The sequence below is a fragment of the Phascolarctos cinereus genome, unplaced genomic scaffold (assembly GCF_003287225.1).
Source record: "Phascolarctos cinereus isolate Bilbo 61053 unplaced genomic scaffold, phaCin_HiC Scaffold_2;HRSCAF=192, whole genome shotgun sequence".
NCBI lineage: Eukaryota > Metazoa > Chordata > Mammalia > Diprotodontia > Phascolarctidae > Phascolarctos > Phascolarctos cinereus.
Genome location: NW_027555625.1, coordinates 62,800,750 through 62,820,149, shown reverse-complemented (window position 1 = coordinate 62,820,149; position 19,400 = coordinate 62,800,750). Strand labels below are relative to the sequence as shown.

Genomic DNA, 19,400 nt, shown 5'->3' with positions numbered 1-19,400 from the left:
CTGGGATCATCCCCAGTCTCTCCTATATAAATGTTCCTTGGGCACATCTGTTTGTATGCTATCTCCCTCATTAAACTGTAAACCCTCGAGGGCAGGGACTATGTTTACCTTTCTCTGTATGCCCAGAGCTTGGTATAGTGCCTGGCACATAGTAGGTGCTCAGTAGATGTCTCTTGACTTGACATTCTAATAGAGGAAGACAAAACCGAAAGGAGAGCTAATAAAAAAGGAGGGGAAAGGGAGACTGGGGGTAAGGCAGCTGGTGGGGAAGTGGAAGAGATCAGGGAGTAAGCTGGAAGGGAAGCAAGCAGCATGGCAGAGGCTCTCCCTGAAAGGCACAGTAAGCCATGGAAAGAGGCATGCACTGGGAGTCCTGCAGGTGGGGGAATTCAAGATCTGTGTCACCAATTTACATCTGTAAAATAAGAACAGCAACAACTAGCATTTGCATGGTCCTTTCAGGTTTACAGAGTCCATTATAAACTGTGTCTCATTTTATCCTTACAGTAATTCTAAGAGACACATGCCATTATTATCCCCATTTTACTGATGAGGTAACTGAGTCAGAGGTCTATGTGACTAGCCCATGGTCAACCAGCTAGTAGATGAATACTGGTCTTGCCAGGTCTAGGTCCAGCAGTCTATCCAGCTTATCATCCAGCTGGAGGCAATGGTCTTTAAATGTCATAATCCTGTGAAACTGCTGCTCTTCTTCAGAAGTCTCCAACCTTATCTAATGTCTGGCTTTCAGCACTGGGGATGAGCATGCACCTGGCAACTGGGGTTACCTGGATCAGGTGGCTGCCCTGAGGTGGGTCCAGAAGAATATTGACCACTTTGGAGGAGATCCTGGCCGTGTGACCATCTTTGGCGAGTCAGCTGGGGGGACAAGTGTTTCCTCACATGTAGGTAAAAAAAAAATGACCCCAGCCTGAAGGGGGCCTCTTGCAGTCAAATCAAAGATATCCAGAGGTGTATCCTTGTTCTGGGAAGTTTGGGTTCAGTCAAAGGGATGCACTTGAGGGCCTAGAGGGCCACATATGACCTCAAGACTGCAGGTTCCCCAGCCCTCGATGGACCTGAATTTTTCTTCCTCTTCCTCTCCTCCTATCCACCTCCCTCTCAGAAGCATTGCAACTGATGACTTCTTTCTCTAAGGCTGGCACTTGCCCTTGCCTTTCATTTGGAGACCCTACTACACTCCCCTGCCCTAGACCTGACGTTGTCTAGGCCCTTCTTCCTCTTGCTTTATTGGAAATAGAAGATGAGTAATCCTTTTTTAAAGGCTTACTAACAACTTCACGTAAGAGCAAAAGAAATGTACAGGGTAATGATGAAATAATTCAAGGCCCAATGGATCCCTGATTTCACCACTGAGGTTCACCTCTTCCCAATGCTGCTCACAGCCTCTCTGTGCCTTCCCAGGTGGACTTTGTGACCAGCTGTGGCTGCAGATCTGCTCTCTCCAGTCTCTGCCAATGAGCCTCTGAGAGCATAGCATGCCTGGCCCTCAAATGACAGACATAAAATCCGTCAGGGGACTTAGTAGCCCTTCTCCTCCATGAGTTCGCACATCACTGATATAGCCTCCAGGATGTGACAAGGCATGAGAAGATGACTTCAGTGGAAGGATAATGCTAAAAAAAAAATAGCTGATGGGAAAGTGGAAAATTCCTATTATATAGTAGGAAAACTGTTGGATTTAAAGTCATTTGATCCTCACAACAGCCCTGGGCTTTCTCATAATCAATAAACAATAACCAATAATTAATAAACAATGTGACCTTGTAAGGAGATAGGGTATAGGAATAGCATTGCTGAGTTACAAAACACAGGCATTTCATCATACCCTGTTACTGAACCACCCAGAGTCCTGCACCATGGATACTTAGCCTTCTTTCCTGTCTAAATATCTTACAGGCCTGGCTGTGCCCAAGGGCCCCAAGGCCACGGTCCCACGTAGAGGCCTCTGTTTAGGACTGTCCTATATGGGTAGCTTAGGGATGTGGCAGGTATATAACAATCCTGGCCTTCAGACTCCCAGTCTCCTCTCTCTCTGCTAAGCCAGGAGCCTCCCCATGACTGCTTCTTTTTCTCCTCTGCTCCCCCAGGTTCTGTCTCCCATGTCCAAAGGCTTGTTCCACAGAGCAATCATGGAGAGCGGTGTGGCCATCCTCCCTGACTTGTTTTCTTCTAGCTCAGAAATGATTGCAAACGTAAGTTCCTTGTGCTTTGGTCTCTGCAATCCCTCTTATCCTTCCTTAGGCCTATTGGCCTCCCAACCCCATGGCCTGGTGTACCATTGACTTTCCCACTCACCTGGGCTATACAAAGGTGCACTGGAATGCCACTGAATGTTCAAGCTGAAAGTTACCATAGAGATCATCCAGTCCAGCCCCCTCATTTTACAAAGGAGGAAACTGAGGCAGAGAGAGGGAGGATTCAGTTTGTGCCTCTGTTTCTTCCTATGCCTGTGATTTTAGGTAAGGCATTTCCTCTTGGGGCCTCAGTTTCTTCCTCTGTAAAAGTGCATTCAAGTTAGACGGTTTGTAAAGTCCCTTCTAGCTCCCAATTCTATTTTCTGACACCCCAGAACACCAGGAATCATTTCTTGAGGGGGCCCAGATATAGGTTAGATGGAATGATCTGTGAAGTCCCTTCTACCTTTCCAGTTCACTCGTTCTGTGACTCGTCCAAGGTCACACAATGAGTTGGCGACTGAGTTGGGACCAGAATGGAGGTCTCTGAGCCAATGTCAGGGCTTTTCCAACATACCAGACCTGATCCCGTGTCCTTCATGGATATTTAGGCCTTTTCTCCCTGAGTAAATGATAAAGTCTTTGGCTGCAGGGACTGTGTCCTTGTAACCTGCCCCTGCCCATCCCCATCCCCATTGGCTGGCACTGAGCCCTGTGCAGAGAAGGCTCATGATTAGGGGACTCACCCCCTTTGGTGGTCAGACAGATTCCAGCTTGGTCTCCTTTCCACCATTACTGCATCATCACCTATAGAAATGATCTTCTGCCATGTTCCTGATGAGTATGAAAGGATTCCTCTATTGTTATACAGACCAGGGGTTCCTCAATGAGAATATTAACTCTTTGTGGGTGCCTTTTTGCAGGTCATTGCCAATCTGTCTGCTTGTAACGGACACAGTTCTGCCTCCATGGTTCAGTGCCTTAGGAACAAATCTGAAGAAGAGATCCTGGCCATTGCCAAGGTATGGAAGCTGAGAAACAAGGGTTCCAGTACCAATAAGAGCTGCCAAAACAGCTCAGGCCAGGGCTGGACACCCAGCCTGGATGCCCTTTCTTTCCATCATCCATTGGTGACGATTGAGGGGAAGATCTTAGGAACGTCCCTCTCTTAGTCTCCATTTCCCACTACTAACTAGATGATCTTCAAGGATATTTACATCTCCAATTATCTTGGTCTGAAGGTTCTTTCTTTCTCTGACATTCTTCTTTCTAGGATCTCTCTTACCTCCAAACATTCTGTGCTCTCAGTTTGTGTGTGTGTGTTGTGTGGTGTGGTGTGTGTGTGTGTGTGTGTTAAGGTTCCACCACTTCCACTCTGGACATACTATATCCTAAGAATCCTTCCAACACTCTGTGATCCAAACATTTCAGGTTTTAAGGTTCTAAGCTTTTTCATGCTCTAGTCTCACAACTCTTCCCACTCAGACATTCTCTGTTTAGAGAATCATAGCTTTAGAGCTGGAAGGGTCCATTTGAATCTGCTTCGAACATTCGGGGTTCCAACATTATTTGTTTCAGGATTCCTTCCCCTGCTGATATTCTATTTTATTAGATTTTTTCCCAGCATTTCCAACATTCTATGCCCTGACATTCTATAAACTAAGGTATGGAAGATGCAGCTAGGTAGTGCAGTGGTTTGGGAAAACTGACCTGAGTTCAAATCTAGCCTCAGACATTAACTGTCATTTAACCTGTTTGCCTCAGTTTCCTTATCCATAAAATGGAAATTATAATAACACCTCCTTCCCAGAGTCGTTGTGAGGATGAACTGAGATAATAATTGTAAAGTGCTTATTAGTACCGTGCCAGGCATATAGCGAGCACTAAATGAATGTTATGATGGTGATGTCTTAATGTTTCACCAACATTCCTCTTACCAGTGCCTTTGTTCAGGTGTGTCTTATGTCTGTAAAGTCCTCCTTTCTTATTATCATACTGGTTTATAAAGTGCCTTTCTCATAACAATCCAGGAGGGAGGCAGTGCAAGAATCATTATTCCCATTTTATAGATGGGTAAATCCTGAGGTCTCAGTGAATAGAGAACCAGTTCTGGAGTCAGGAAGACCTCACTTCAAATCCAGCCCCTGACACCTACTAGCTAGCTGTGTGAACCTGGGCAAGTCACTTAACCTCTGTTTGCCTTAATCTAATAGAGAAAAAAATGAAAAACCACTCCAGTATCTTTGCCAGAAAAACCCCATGGATAGTATTGTTGTGCTATGGTCCACAGTGTCCATAAATGTACATAATTTGCTTAAAGTTACAGGGAGTGTGATTTGCCTAAAGTTATAGAGTCTGTTAGCAGTTGAGCCAGGAGCAGAATCCAGATCCATTGACTTTGAGGCCATGGCTCTCCTGCTGTTTATTCCAGAAGCATTTCTGGAGCACTTCTGTGTCAAGCCTGGGAGGACACAAAACTTGGATAAAAGATAGGTCCATGATGGAACTCCCCTTCTTAGAGGAGAGCGCTTCATGCCATATGCAAGTAACAGAACCTAAGTCCACCCAGGGTGTCAGAAGCACATGCGGTAGGAACTCTGAGGAAGGAAAAGGTCCTTCTGGCTGCCATATCAGAGAAGGCTTTGTGGAAGACATAGGAGCTACATTGGCTCTTGAAGGAACTGAAGAATTTCAGCAGATAGCAATGGGGGAAAGGTCATTCCAGCCAAGTGGAGAGAAGTGAGCCAAGGCAGAAAGGTAGGAAATGGTGGCTGGCTTTCAGTGGATACCCAAGAATCTATTCTTGGTGAAACATAAGGTACTTGGCACAGGCTAGAGTCCACATATTGTGAGATAAGACTGGAAAGGTAGAAAAGAGGGATCTGAATACCATACTGATGTATTAAAGGTATTCTTTGGGCAATGAGGAGTCATGGGACTGTTTTTGAATGCAATGGATTATCATGAGCAAATCTGAGATGAGGAAGGGGTGGGTTTGTGCATGAGAGTGTGTGTGTGTGTGTGTGTGTGTGTGTGTGTGTGTGTGTGTGTGTGTGTGTGTGTGTGTGATAAATTAGATGGGGAAACAGGAAGGACATTTTGGAAACTATTGCAACAGTCCAGATTAAGTGGCGACTGCTAGGTAGTGCAGTGGAAAGAGCACCAGCCTTAGAGTTATGAGGACCTGGGTTCAAATCCATTCTCAGACACTTACTAGCTGTGTGACCTTAGGCAAGTCACTTAGCTTTGATTTCCTCCCAAAAAATAGGAAAAAAAAAAGGAATCCAGGTAAGTGATAAAGAGTCTAAAATAGAATAGTTACAATGAGAATGATGAGAAAGAGATACATTGAAAGGGGATTGTGGAGATAGACTGGCCTTTTTTTTTCTTCTTTCTTTAGAATTTCCAGTTATTCCCCGGTGTAATCGATGGGCAATTCTTCCCCAAACATCCTGAAGAGATGCTGGCTACAGGAGAGTTCCACCACGTCCCTTCCATCATTGGGGTCAACAACCATGAATGTGGCTGGGTTATTCCTGTGGTAAGATTCTAGCATGTTCTATTCTGTGCCAGCACCTTTCTGATCTCAAGAGTTTATGTTTCTCTAAAGAATGACAGACTTCCAGGTTGGTCAGGACCTTGGTGGCCGTGGAGTCTAAGCCAGAGTTGAAGGAGAATTCTTTCCATAACTCACTGGACAAACAGACATGCAGCCTCTGCTTGAAGCCGTCCAAGGAGGGAAAACCTCCTGCCTCCTGAGGCAGCTCCTTCCACTTTAGCCAGCTCTCAGGCTTGGGCAGGGCACCATGACAGCAAGTGGAAATTTACTTTTTTTTTAACACTTATACCAGTTTTTCCCAGCTCTGCCCTTAGGGCAAATGGCCCCAGGTGAATGCCTCTTCCAGGTGATTGTCCACCAGACAGTTAAAGACAACTATCAAGTCTGCCCTGCCCTGAGGTTTTTCTTTGACCAGCAAAGCAAGTTCTTTTAACCCATCCCTATATGGCAAGACCATGACCCCCTTCTCAGTGTCTCTATTTTCTGTCTCAAATGTGATGCTCAGAACTGAATAAAAAAATTCCAGATTTATAGTTATCCCTTCCACATTGGGGTGCAGTGCCCCCACGATCTGGAAAAATCCATATAACATTTTTTGGCCCCTGTCCTTCATACCAGAGGAGAAGACTGAATTAGTATGCTATTAAAGATAGCATATGTTGACATTGTAAAATACTATACATATATTTTATGTATTTCTGAATTTCTAAACTTTTTCTGTGTCATCTGCTGGCCTTTGCCTGTCATCTATGGCTTCCACAAAACTCCCAAAAAATTCCCACTTAATTTCTTATGCTTGCCCACAATATATCACAGTCGTGATAAGAAAAGCTGTGATGTATTTACAAAAACTTCTTTCAATGTACTGAGGTAGGGATCATTAAGATGGTTATCCCCATTTTGTAAAGTAGAGAACTGAGGCCCCCAGAATGGACATGATTTAACCCCAGTCACACAGCTGGGACTAGAACCTGGCCCTCCTGGTGGGAGACCAGGTCTCATTCCTATGGACTTCAGGTCATCATATCTAAAGGCCATTGGGTCAATATTAATTTTAAATATGACATGATATTAACAACCACTTGTCAGCTGCCTCCTTAAGCATATGCACATAAAGTCGGCCTATTTACACTAGTCAGAAAAATAGACTTCTACCTGCATCATTTCTAGCATAATATATTATAGTAAGCATCAGTCATTGTCTAAGGCCATAAGGTCTTAAGGCCATAAGGTCTACGGACATAAGGTCATTATGAAGAAACCATGACTGCTGTTTATTATGTACTGGGCATTACCCGCCATTTTGCTGGCCATTTTCCAAAATATCTTGAGAATTGTTCAGTGTGTATTGGGTATTATTTGGTAATTACTAAACAAATCTACGGCATTAGTTCCTCCTTAAGGGGTAAAAGTCTTCCTTGGATTAGATTTGTTTAAAAAATGCATAAATTTCATGAAGTTCTAAAAGTTATTCACAGTGCGGCATTTTTCTCTACACAGGAAATGGGCATTCCTGGATTTAAGGAAAACATGGATAAAGAAAGTATCCAATCAGTATTGCAAAGTTTATTTTTGGTGAGATACCAGTTAATCAAGATTCTTTTTATAAGCACCTACTACCTAGCAGGCACTGGGCTTGACCCAGGGACAAAGAGAAATAAAATAGTCCATGACCTCCAAGGACTTACATTGGATGAGGGAGATAACCTGCACATACAGAGATAGATGGAAAATACATGGAGAGAAAATCTTGGGGGAGGGGTAAGGCACTAGAAGCTGGAGGAGGCAGGAACCAAGAAAGGTGTTCCATACAAGGTACGTTTGAGCTGAGTCTTGCCAATGCAAAGGCATGGAGGTGAGAGATGAAATATGAAGTGAGGAGCGACAAGGTTGGTATAACTGTACCATAGAGTGTGAGGAGGGTAATAATGTGTAAGACTGAATGGGGCCACGTTATTAAAAGCTCTAAATACCAAACGTAAGAGCTGACATTTAATCTTAGAGGTAATGAACATCCACTAGAAATTATTAAGTTGGGGAGAGGAGTAAAATGGTCAGATCTGGGCTTGGAAAATCACTTTGGAAGATGAGTGGAGGACAGCTTGGAGTAGGGAGAGATCTCAGGCACAGGACCAATCAGGAGGCCATTGAAATAGTCCAGGAGAGAGCCAATGAAGGGCCTTCCACCTTCTGACTTTCTTCTTTCATAGTCACTGAGTGGGAAGGGACCTTAGAGATCCTATGTAGCTCTCTCCTTTCCTTGAGCCCTACACCCCTTCTACACCAAGCCCAACAACTAGTTGTCTAGTATCTTCTTGAGAAATTTAACCTTGAAAGAGTAGGCCCTACTGGGAAAGTGGGAAAGGGATCTGATGAGACCCAGGACCAAGGAATAGCAGGCAAACTTGTGTGGGCTTATTCCTTGGGGTTGTTTAGTTGATGAGTCATGTCAGACTCTTTGTCACCACTTTCAGGGGTTATCTTGGCAAAGATACAAGAGGGGTTTGCCATTTCCTTCTCCAGCTCATTTTACAGACAGAGATCTGAGGCAAACAAGATTCAGTGACTTGCCCAGGGTCACATAGCTAATACATGTCAGAGGTCAGATTTGAATGCGGGTCCTCCTGACTCTAGGGCCAGAGTTTATCCACTGTGTCAGCTAGCTCCCTTGCTTATTGCTTACAATCCATCAACAAACATCCCCAAACAACCCATTGCCAGCTCTCTTCATTTTTCTGTTTCTCTGTCTTGTCCTGGGTCTCCTATAGGGTCTTCCTCCTGAGATTGGGCATCTGATGATGGAAGAGTATTTAAGAGACACTGAGGAGCCAGGAGGTTATCGAGCTCAGTTCCAGGATATGCTGGGGGATTTCATGTTTGTTATTCCTGCCCTCAAAGTGCCAAATATCAACACAGTGAGTATGGCATTGACCCTGTCCAGAACCAGTGTAAGAATGTCTCCTCTCTGGGGCAATGTGTGTATGTCACCCACGCACTCAGGCAGAAGAAGGCTCCTGCTTCTGCCTTTGCTATTATGACCTCCAGAGTGGTTAAACTCCCTTGTTCACCTTCCTTCTTCTTCCTTCCTACCCCTACCTAACCCCAGACAGGCGAGGAGGAGGAACTCTGTAACCATTGTCTACAAATAATTATAATAAATAATAACCCACAATTCCTAAGCAGATGCTTTTAACTTTTTTGTGGATAAGCATTATGGACCTCTTTGAAAGTCCAGGGAAAGTTACAGATCCCTTACAGAGTAATGTTTGTAAATGTATAAAATAAAATACATAGGATAGAAAACCAATTAGATTGAAATAGAGTAATCAAAGTGCTCAACTAAAAATAAATTTAAGAACCCCTGGTAGAGTGTTTTATTGTTATAGTACTTGTATTCTAAAGCACTTAGCACGGTGTCTGGCACAAAGTACGTGCTCTATAAATGCTTATTCGTAGGGCAGCTAGGTGCCTCTTCCTGACTTCTCTTCCTGAATTCAAATCTGGCCTAAAACACTTACTAGCTGTGTGACCTTGGGTAAGTTGCTTCACACTCTTTGACTCAGTTTCCTCATTGGTAAAATGAGCTGGAGAAGGAAATGGCAAACTACTCCAGCATCTTTGCCAAGAAAGCCTCAAATGACATCATGAAGAGTTGAATATGACTGAAAAACAACTGACTAACAAATGCTTATTTCCTTCTTCCCTCTTCCCATGGGGTAGTTAGGCCAGAGATTACTATCTCCACTGCACACCTGCAAAATCAGCCTAAAAGAAGTACAAGGATTCACCCAAGGTCTTGTAGTCGATAAATAGCAGGGTCAGGATTCCCACCCAGGTCCTGTTACTCGAGACCCCAGCCCTTGTCCTGCCTCACAGCATCACTCTTGGACAGGATTTGTTAAGGGGCTGCCCTCTTGGAGCTTGCCTGTTAATTGCCAGTTACCGTCGCCCCCCACCCCACAGGAGGGAATCAGGCCAGGGGCCCCAGCATGTGGCCCTGCCCTGTGCTTAACGTGTCAATAACCGTGGGCATTTCTTCTGTTTGCCTAGGTCCCAGCTCTCCAGTCTACCTTTATGAATTTCAGCGCCGACCAAGCAGGTTTAAAGGAATCAAGCCGGATTTTGTGAAAGCGGACCATGGTGATGAGGTGCTTTTTGTCTTTGGAGTGCCTTGTAAGCAGTGGAGATGGGATGGAGAGGGAAGCTGCGGGCCAGGGTTGGGGGTAGAAGGGGAAGAATCCCTGGAACTCCAGCCTGCCTTCTCCATCATCTACCTTAATCTCTCTGACATCAAAACATATACTAATGCCTTACCTTACCCCAAAGCACCTTCCTATATATCAGCTCATTTAATAATGATAATAAGAATAGGTAAAAGTAGCTAGCATTTCTATACTGCTTGAAGGCTTACAAAGAGCTTTGTTATTTGCCACTCTCATTTGATAGTCTCAAAACAGCCCTGTGAAGTAGGTGCTGATGCTATCCCCATTTTATAGATGAAGAAACAGAGGCTGAACAAGGTGACTCTTGGCTAACCAAAAGTCACAGAACTAGTTGAGGGTCTGAGTTAGGGTCTGAACTCATGGTTTCTTGGTTCCATGTTCAGCACTCAGTGCACCTATCATTGAGCTGCTATTTTATCTTCCCAAATACCCTGTGATGGTCGGGGTGGGGTGGAAGGGAGGGACTGTGTCTGTTGTACAGAAGAGGAAACAGAAGTGCAGAGAGAGGAAGAGACGTATCTAATATCACAGAATTAGCAGGTCTGAGCCCAAATCCAGGGTTCTTTCTGCCCTTCCAGGATCCCTTGGGAGACATGAAGAGGGGCCCAGCTGCCTGACAAGAGTTTTGGTTTTATTTATTATTTTTTGCATTTGTATCTCCAACCCTTGGCACAGTGCCAGGGATAGAGGAGGCAATTAATAGTTACCTGGCTGACTGAGTGACTGGAGATTAAGGTATCAGCCTTGGAAGTCCCCCAATTCAGTTTGCTTGTCCAGGTGAATTGAATCAGGAGATTGAGTCAGCTATTCTGTTCAATTCAGTTTACATGATTAAGCACATCCAGCATGCAGAGCCTCTGTTCATCTCTGGGGAAGACACAATAATAAATAAGACACAGTGTCTGACTTTTGGAGTTTACTACCCAGAAGGGAAGATGAGACACGAACACAAAAAGCACATTTCCATATGTCAATGGACCAGTGACCTCACCAATACCCTCATCCTCTCCTCTGATGTAGACCCTGTTACACCATGTCATCCTGGGTGATTCTTGTCCTTGTGCTTCCATAAATCCTGCACAGAGGATCTGCCCAATGTGATGAAAGCCTTCCCTCCCTGCCTTCTTCCCTCCTTTGCTCCCTCCCTCCTTTTCTCCAGTTATTCTTGATTCACTTTCTATACCAGTGCATCCATTTGTACATTGTTGGGCAAAAATCTCACATTTAACAATCTTTGGAGTTAATGGTGGTAGATGGTCCCCAATCAGTGTTTTTGGAAGTCTTTTCTCCCTATTTTTCACTTTCTTGCTCCTGTCCTGGCAGAACTGGAAGGCCAGTTTGTCCATTTATCAGTTTCATGACTTGCATGGCCAATGAATTCATTATCTTATGACCCAGCTGCTGCTGCAGAGCCTGTCTGCACTAATCCTGGCAGAGGTCCTTAATGGCAGGCATTGTCTGGGGAAGGGGCCATATGCAAAGACTTTGCAGTTATTAGAGCTTGTGTGATGCTGTTGTAGCTTGAAATAATAATAATTATTATTATATTATAAATGGTATTTATAATAATCATGCCATTATATAGTTACATGATATAATATGCTATTATATAATAAAATACAATATGTAGTTTATATATGATACTTTATTATTATACTATACATTATTAAAATAAATATATCATAAGTATAATATAATAATGATAGGTAGCATTTATGGAACACTTTTACAAGTTTTGTGAAGTGCTCTGTAAATATTATCTCTCTTTTTTTCTTTACTCTACCAAAAACCTTGAAGCATAAGTGTTATTATTATCCCCATGTTTCAAACAAAGAAGCAAAGGCAGAAAGAGGTTAAATGACTTGCCCAGGGTCACTCTTCTAGTCAACATCTGAGCCTGGATTAGAACTCTGGTCCTCCTGATTTCCAGTCCAGCTGAACCTCGTTGTTTTTTGGGCAGAGACTCAGTTATGGAGTCAGACAGTTGAGGCCAACAGAAGCCCTGGGACGTCTTCTAGAAGGGGAGTGACATGATGGAAACTGTTGGAGGAAGATCAGTTCAATGGCCAGAGCAGGACTGACTGGGTGGTTGGGGCTGGGGGCTGGAGGAAAGGAGGCCTTTGGGTCTGCATTTTGACCTTGACCAAGATCTTTCTTTTTCTGGTCCTAGATTTAGGTGAGGCAACAGAAGAGGAAAAGCTCCTGAGCCACAGGATCATGAGCTACTGGGCAAACTTTGCCCGATACGGGTGAGAAAGCTGTCTCTTGGTTTCCTAATGGTTTGCCTGAAGAGTAGTGCCTGTTCCTAGGCACGTGAAAGTTTCTCACTTAAACAGAAGTTCCCTGATTGAAATTTGTTGAGAAAAAAAAACTTAATTCAAGTTAAGATCTGGTGAACAAGCATAGCCTGTGCCCTAGTTCATGGCCAGGGTTTGGGGAGGCATTACTCTGGCAGGCTCACCCTACACATTGGCATCTTGAAAGGAATACAAGAAAGATCAGCACCTCTCCTGGCCCACACCACCACCCTTGAGTCTCAGTGACTTCTCTTCCCCCTTGGGAAACATTAGGACAGGTGGCAGTGGCAAGAGCCTTTGATGTGGAGTCCAAGGTGGTTGTGTTTGATTCTTGGTGACCCCATCTGGAGTTTTTTTGGCAGAGATACTGGAGTGGTATTCACTAGCAAACCACCCCAGTTTGCTATTTCCTTCTCCTTTCCTCATTCTTCTGCACATGAGGAAAGAGACAAACAGGGTTAAATGATTTGCCCTGGGTCACATAGCTAGTAAGCATCTGAGGCTAGATTTGAACTCAGGTCTTCCTGACTCCACCAACTAGCTGCTCCAATGAAATGGAGTTCAGTGATATGAGTTCAAATCCAGACTTGGTTACTTATTCCATACGTGAGTTCTTTCACTCTTTGGACCTTCTACCTCAGGTGCATGAGAAAGGTGCAACACGAAATGTGAAGACCAAACTGCTTAAGGTTGGGCGAACAAGCTCTCTGTGGGTGCTACCACTGTCAGCCTCCACCCTCCTTGGGGCCCCTTCCTTGGCTCTCAGGCTGAGCTGATGGTGCCTTGCTATACTTGCCAATGGAGTGGTCACTTTCAGTTAAAAATGTTTGGTTTTTCTTCCCAGAGACCCAAATGGTGCAGACCTTTTTCACTGGCCAGTCTATGACCAGAAGGAAGAGTACCTGCAGCTGAATTTGCAGTTATCTGTGGGAGAGAGCCTGAGGAAGGATAAGTGGGAGTTCTGGATGAAGACTGTGCCTGAAAAGATGAAGCAATCACAGCCAGAAAATGCCCGGGTGGAGTTGTGATCTCTAAGCACAACCATTTTTGCAATTGTTGCAGACCAAGGACACCCAATCACTTCTTTTGAGTAGTTCTTGGTCTCAGCTAAAGGATACTGCAGTTTTGAGTGAAATACTCTGAGTCCCACTCATTACTGCTATGGGAGAGGAATTTAAATGATAGAAGAAAAAAATCATTAATATTGTGACTACTATATGCCAGCCACTGTTCTATGGAAACCCTTTTACAAGTATCATCTCATTTGAAAAGGTCCTTCCAATTCTGAGACAGTAGGAATCTGATGAGACCAGTCAGTCCACCCTGTGTCTAGAGGAAAAAATCCCAAGTTCATTTCATTGAATTATAGTGGAGATGGTTTTATTGTCTGTCATTGTATCTCTAGGGCACTTGACAGGGAAAGATTTAATGCTTGTTGATTCATTGAGTGATTGATTTAGAGCTGGAAGGGCTATTAGAAATCATTGAACAAGAATGAACACTGAGGCCCAGAGAAGGGAAAGGACTTGTCCCAGGTGATGCAGCCATTAAGCAGCCAGGTCCTCTGACTCCAAATCTGAGCCTCTTCTTACTACATTGGTCTATTGGATGTCTCTGTCCTGCTTCATCAGTTACCTAGCATTTTCTAGACAACATTTCTATAAAGAGATAATGTGATACACTGAGGGTCCTGAAAACAAAACTTCATGATAATACTGCTAGTCAAGTTGATTCCTTATTTGCAAATGACAAGCCCACATTCAATATGTTTCTTCTATGGGGTTTCTTTTATACAGGAAAAAAACTGCAAAGTCAAAAGAAATGCTTCCTCTACCCTGACTGATTATGCTAATAAGATATTTCACAATAACAAAATATCAGGATAGTGCAGGGGTGTGCTGGTCAATGTTTAACAATCAGCTCCCTGAAAAGCCCACAAGGCATACTTTTAAGTTATATTATTCACATTATCTCCATCATTTTCTTAAGGTTGGAAATCAACAAAACAATGACCCAAACCCTAATCTGTAGTGGATGCCAATTCTGAGGTGTAAATGCTCATGCTGAAAATTTAACAACCAGCTCTGGTACACGTTGGCTGTAGCATGTCCCCGGGATACAGGCATACATGGAAGTAAAGCATTCTTTTCATTAAGAAAAATCAAATATTTAGCTGTTAAAACCTTTTTGTCAGTAAGAAGTGTCTGATTAAGAAAATGAGGCATAGCTGATATAGAGTTCAGACAATGAAGGCAGGATACAGATGATAAAGAGTGTGAGGACAGGTAGGTAGCCAGGCCACCTCACATCTGGACCTTAAAAGAGACTATGCACTAGCTTCTCTTGCCTCAGTTTTCTTCCCACTCCAGCTCATCTTTGACTCAAATCTGACCACGTCACCCCTTATGTGATAAACTCTAGTGATTCCCTTTACTTCTAGGACCAAATATTAAACCCTTTGTCTGGCGTTTAAAGACCTTCAGAATTTGAACCCTCCCCACCTTTTCCGGCACTTTGCTGCCTCTCACCTACTCTTTGGTCCAGTAATACCGGCCTCAAGACCCTCCATCTCTGGGCTCTGGGCACTCTCTCTGGCTGCCCCCATGCCTGGAACCCTCTTGCTCCTCATCTGCCCCTCCTGGCTTCCTTCAAGGCTCAGCTAAAATCTCACCTTGTGCCAGAAGCCTTTGCTAAGTACCCCTTAATGCCAGTGCCTTCTTGGTATTGATCATCCCCATGTTTGTCTTGTGATTATGATGTTTATCCTTAGGTGTTTGCAGCTTGTCTCTCTTCATTAGATTGTGAGCTCCCTGAGGACAGTTTTTTACCTCTCTTTGCATCCCCAGGGCTTGAGTGCCTGGTACCTGGTGGGCCCTTTGGAAATACCTGACTTGTCACCCACCAGCTATGTCATGTTGGAATGTCTTTTTCCTTATGAACTCAGTGAGAATAATAAAGATGACATCACCAACCTCCCAGAGTTACTGTGAGCACCAGAGAGCATCCAACCTAGACAAGAACTTAAAGAATATCTGACGAAGGGGCAGCTAGGTGACACGGTGAATACAGAATTGGCTCTGGAGTCCAAGGACCTGAGTTGAAATCCAGCCTCAGACACTTACTAGTTGTGTGACCCTGGGCAAGTCACTTAACTCATTTGCTTAAAAAGAAAAGAATGTCTGTTCCAACCCACTCATTGTACCGCGAAGGACTCATGGGCCCAGAATGTGTGCTCCACCCCAAGTCACACAGCTAAGATGAGGTTGTGTGGGGGCTCCATCTCAGGTCTTTAGGTTCCAAGTCCTTCAATTTTTTTTTAAGTGAGGCAATTGGGGTTAAGTGACTTGCCCAGAGTCACACAGCTAGTGAATGTTATGTGTCTGAGGCCGGATTTGAACTCAGGTCCTCCTGACTCCATGGCCAGTGCTCTATCCACTGCACCACCTAGCTGCCCAAAAGTCTTTCATTCTTGTTTTTTAAGGAACTGGAGTTAAGTGACTTGCCCAGGGTCACACAGCTAGTAAGTATTAAGGGCTTGGTCTGAGGTCAGATTTGAACTCAGGTCTTCCTGATGTCAGGGTCAGTGCTCTATCAATCCTTGACTCTTGAACACATCATCTGAATCAAGCTTCACTCTCTTCAGACTCAAGCAACATCATCATTACAAGAATCTCGTAGTTTGCTGGGAAAATAGAAAGACTAGCAATGTTTATCTGTGAAGAAGGCTCTGTGTTTTGTATCCTGTTTAGATGGATGTTTATTAACTATAGTTAATAATAACAGCTAAAATTTATAATGTGCCTCCCATGTGCCAACCACAATACGATGTGCTTTACAACTATTATCTCATTTGATCATCACACTAACCCTGGGAGGGAGCTGCTATTATTGTCCCCATTTTAGAAATGAAGAAACTGAGGTAGACAGAGGGTAAGTGACATGCTTAGGGTCATACAGCTAGCTGCCTACATTGTTCGAATGCCAAATGTACGTTTGCCTAAAAGACTATTTTACAGAGGACTCTTGCAAGGCAGGTGCTCACATGAAAGTCAGAAAAAGTGCTAGAAAGACATTCTCAGGGTCTCTCTGAAGAACTCTGGAGTTGGCTGCACAACAGGAAAGAAACTGGCAAAGGACTGCCAAGCACGGCATGCCCGCATCAAAGAAGACCCCGTGCTCTGTGACTGAAGCACAACTGCGATAGTTCAAAAGGAACTTGAAATACGCAAATCTCCACTCCAAACGTCCACATGGACTCTTTGTGTCTGACCTGTGGTGGAGCCTTCTGAGCTCATCTTGGCCTGCTCAGCCACAGACTCCAACACAGTGATGTCATTTTCATCCTCTTGGAGAACAAAGGACAACGACTGACCAACCAAGTGTCTGAGTCAGGATTTGAACTCAGGTCTTCCTGATTCCAAGTGTTCCAGTCCAGTGTTCCATTCATCCACTGCACCTTAGAACTTGACATCTCTTAGAAGGTTCCCTCTTCTTTTTCCATCTAGATGGAGTTCTGCTGCATTCCAGCTTGGAGGCAGCTGGTTGAGCTGGATTCATTTAAGGGCATCCAGTCCCAGCTCCTGGGACATCTGTTTAAACGGTTTCCACTGCCCTTGGGACGATCCTTGGCACGACGTCAATGGAAAGCAAACAACCCAGGAGGGAAGGTTCTGAGAGCGACATCATTTGATTGCTCAGGACCTCACTGGCAGCTTCTTCTCTCTACTGGGTGAAGACTGGCAGGGCAATAGAATTGCAGAATTGGAAGGGACCACAGAGACCACGGGTCCAACCCGTACCCAAACAAGAATCCGGTTCTGTTGTTGTTTTTTGTCCTTCGTTCTCAAAGAGGACCATGACATCAGGAAGGTGGTCCCGAGATGTGCAAGTGAATTGGATTTAAGTGATAGAGGACTGTGCAAAATCACCAGCCTTCACTTTCTCCTCTGGATCCAGCTGAGTCCAGTGGCAAGATATAAATCAGGATGACTGGATACGTCCCCAGATGAAGAGGGAGACCTTGGCCTCTTTAAGCCAAGGTCTTTCCCAGGCCTCAGTTTGGCTGAGGCAACTCCCATTCAGTGATTAAAGCTAGGTAAGAAATGAGGTAAAGAATGGCCTCTTTTACCTACTCTTAAAGGAAAAAGTCAGTCACAGGGCAGCTAGGTGGATAGGGGCAGTGGATACAGCACCGGCCTTGAAGTCAGGAGGACCTAAGTTCAAATCTGGCCTCAGATGCTTGACACTTACTAGCTGTGTGACCTTGGGAAGTCACTTAACCCCAATTGCCTTTAAAAAAAAAAAAGAAAAGAAAAAAAATCAGTCTGTGAGGGAAAAACCCTCAGGAGGGTTTCTAGCCAAAATAGAGACAGTGGCTATTTAAATTCACTCTGAGCCATCAGGGCCCAAACAGTGACTAAGCGAGGGTGTGTTTGCGTGTGTGTGCACATGTACATGTAAATGTGATTGTCTACATTCTTGAAGAGGACCAAAATGACATCACTATGTTAGAGTCATGTTACAGTGTGTCTGACTATGGCTTATCAGACCAATATGAGCTTGGAATGCTCTACCAGAGGTGGGGTACAAATAGTCCATGTGAACGTTTGGGGTGGATTTCCTACATTTGTGCATCTCGGGTTTCTTTTGAGTTACTTCAATTCTGCTTTGCTCATAGAGCACAGCACCTTCTCTAATGAGGGCACGCCATGCTGGGCAATCCTGTGCCAATGTCTCCCATGTCACATAATCAATTCCAAAGGTCTTCAATGAGACCTTGAGACTGTCCTTATATCACTTTCTCTGACCACCACGTGAACAGTTGTTGTGTGTGAATTCTCCAAAAGGGCAGGGCAGGGCAGGGCAGGGCAGGGGAGGGGAGGGGAGGGAAGGGAAGAGAGGGGAGAGGGAGGGAAGGGAGGGGAGGGGGAAGGAAGGGGAGGGGAGGGGAGGGAAGGGAGACACAAAAAAGAGGCACAGAGACAGAGTCAGAGACAGAGAGACACAGCACCAACAGGTAAGGGCAGAAGGACAATACTAGGTACAAGGTGGAACTTGAGTTGTACTTTCAAAAAGTTAAAGTCTCTGTCGAGAATGGAAGGCCTTCCCAACATGGAGAAACACCTGTCATAATCTCCCAGGCAGGAGAAAGAGTCCTATAACAGGAAATTCTATCAGGCAGCTGGGCTGGAACAAAACCTAGGACAGCTGGATCCTGGAGGGCTTTCAGTGATCAGGCTGAATTAATCTCAGCTCTCTATGCTACTGCAGACAACCAGAAGCAGCACTGTTCCTTCCAACTCTCCCTGGTACGCTAATAAAAAGGGAGCTATTGGAGCAGCATATAAAGTGCTGGGCTTGGAGTCAGGAAGACCTGAAGTAATATCTGGTCCTCAGCCAGTAGCTGTGTGACCCTGGGAAAGGCATGTAACCTCTGTCTGCCCTAATTTCCTCAACTGTAAAATGGAGTGAATAATAATACCGTATAAAAATAAAATACTAAGAATAATAATAATAATACCTTGTAGCTCCCAACATTGGTGTGAGGCTCAAATGAGATCATGTTTGTAAAGTGCCCTGCAAACCTCAAAGCGCTATGTAAATGCAAGCTATCATCGTTATTTATTGAATCCTCTCATACTGAATGCATGATTCCCCTCCCAGGACTGTTCTTCACCTATCATCAGTCACTCTCTAACTACAGACAAACAGCTCAGTCTGTACTCAGCTCTCTAACCATTCTGAAGTCCAACCACAGTACTACAGCTACTTCCTGACTCCCTACTAACCTTCAGCCTCCTACTACAGCTTTGACCTTTTGTTCAAAATGTATGGACTTTTAAGTCATTTTCTTTGTATAATTAAGCAACTCGGTAGTGCAGTGGATAGAACACTAGACCTAGAGTCAGGAAGTACTGAATTCAAATCAAGCCTCCAGACATTTATTAGCTGTGTGACCATGCACAAGCGGCTTAACTTCTATTTGCCTCAGTTTACTCATTGTCAAGTGGGCATAATAATAGCACCTACCTTGCAGGGTTCTTGTGAGGATCAAACGAGATAATATTTGTAAAGCACTTTGTGAACCTTAAATCATTAAACAGATGCTAGCTCTTATTAGCTA

General features: G+C 44.3%; 1 long non-coding RNA gene and 1 pseudogene across 6 annotated transcripts in view; one reads left to right on the top strand and one right to left on the bottom strand.

Annotated features, from left to right (window-relative positions):
• The window catches only part of LOC110210443 (pyrethroid hydrolase Ces2e-like), a 29,553-nt pseudogene extending 16,248 nt beyond the window's left edge, over positions 1-13,305 (top strand). Inside the window, exons 5-13 of the transcript XR_013484531.1 lie at positions 752-905; positions 2,112-2,216; positions 3,122-3,220; positions 5,599-5,739; positions 7,258-7,332; positions 8,526-8,672; positions 9,808-9,930; positions 12,151-12,229; positions 13,122-13,305. The product of XR_013484531.1 is annotated as a pyrethroid hydrolase Ces2e-like (transcript). The remainder of the gene's footprint in view (positions 1-751; positions 906-2,111; positions 2,217-3,121; positions 3,221-5,598; positions 5,740-7,257; positions 7,333-8,525; positions 8,673-9,807; positions 9,931-12,150; positions 12,230-13,121) is intronic.
• The window catches only part of LOC144455779 (uncharacterized), a 140,568-nt gene that overhangs the window by 119,228 nt on the left and 1,940 nt on the right, over positions 1-19,400 (bottom strand). For 3 of the 5 annotated variants that reach the window (XR_013484535.1, XR_013484532.1, XR_013484534.1), the window contains exon 2: positions 10,688-10,847. This is a non-coding gene — a long non-coding RNA (uncharacterized LOC144455779). Of the gene's footprint in view, positions 1-10,687; positions 10,848-11,846; positions 17,567-19,400 lie in introns of all 5 variants that reach the window. The other 2 variants (XR_013484536.1, XR_013484533.1) reach the window with 2 other exon arrangements.